The following is a 1,474-nucleotide window of genomic DNA, read 5'->3' as shown; positions in this document are numbered from 1 at the left end:
TTTCTATGATTTTGTTGATCGAAAAATTAATTTCGATCAGAAAGAGTCAAATCGAGAGATGTTAAGTATGGGTTTTTCGAGAAAATGTGCTTAGGAGACTAAGTTTGGGTGTTGCTGATGCGGGAATTGTTTCCAATTGCTTTGTCGAATCGAAGAAGCTAAGTCGAGAGAGAGATTCGATTTGAAGGAGGACTTTCGGAGATTTAGTCGAGTGGTTAACAAAGTGAGAAGGTTAATGAATAATTAATCACATGGGAAATATCTATAATCGTGTAGCGAGAACAGTTACCAAGGGCGGTTGTGTTTCAAAGGTGTAATTTATTTTAATTATAATTAATTGTAATTAATGTGATCCAATTAACCGTTATGTAAGGTTAGCCTATAAATACTAGGAAATTTCAGTGAAAAGAGGTTGGAACTTTTACTCAGAAAAACACTCAAGCACACTCACATCCCAGGAAATTTCTGAGTCTGCAATCGAGTAACTTTTTCTGTAGGGTTCCTTCCACCTTCTTTATTCTTTCAATTTATTTTCCTGTAAATTTAACATTTCAATTGATTTTATTTATTAAGTGTTCTTTGCTTTTATTTTTCAATTTATCTTTCTGCGTTTAAATTTTACATGTTGAAGTCTTTTGATTCAAACGAAGGCAATTTATTGTTTTTTCTTTAATTTCTTTGAAAATTGTTGATTTAGTTTTCAAAACTTTAATTTCTGAGTTTTATTTGTCAATTCATAAATTTATTTTATTTTAATTTTCAAATTTAGTCTAATCGAAGACGCTTTGATGCACTTCTAGAAAACTGGTACTCGCACAGAGGAGTAGGTTTCGCTCCCAGATCACTAGATATCGAACCACCATCGATTTACTAAAAATCGACAAAACAAATTGGCACGTCCGGTGGGACAGTTTTTAAGTCGAAGTGTGTCAAAAGAATAACTACTTTTCAGTAATTTCTTAGTGTATGCGATTACGAAGTGGGAAGATCATTCACATGGTTGATGAATTATCAAATGTGAATGGTGGTTCTTCCACCAATGATAGTATACCGGTATCCATACAACAAGCCAACGTGTCTTCACATTCGGAAGGTGCAATCGGAACTGAAAGCATAGTCGTCACGACTATTCAAACTGGAAATGTTGGACGTAATACTCGCCCACATGGCCCTGCGCCACCGTTTCGACCTCCATTAACCGCTGGTTGGCCCCCTTATGGTCTTCCTGCTGGTTACACCCCACCGGTGGGTGGGTTTGTCTCGCCTATCCGTTTTGGGAATGCAAATGGAGTAAATATTATGCAAAACCCACAACAACACTCTGAGTATTCTCGTGAGTATCATGTGGGCTCCACTTCGAATGCTACGAGTTCAATGGCAGTGTATCGACAACAAGTGGAGGAAAGTCACCATGACTTGGTTAATTTATTGACTCAGCAAATGACTACAATTTTGAATCCTATGATGGCCAATC

The sequence above is a fragment of the Arachis ipaensis genome, chromosome B9 (genome assembly GCF_059453495.1).
Source record: "Arachis ipaensis isolate K30076 ecotype BB chromosome B9, ASM5945349v1, whole genome shotgun sequence".
NCBI lineage: Eukaryota > Viridiplantae > Streptophyta > Magnoliopsida > Fabales > Fabaceae > Arachis > Arachis ipaensis.
Note: the sequence above shows the minus strand (reverse complement) of the source record.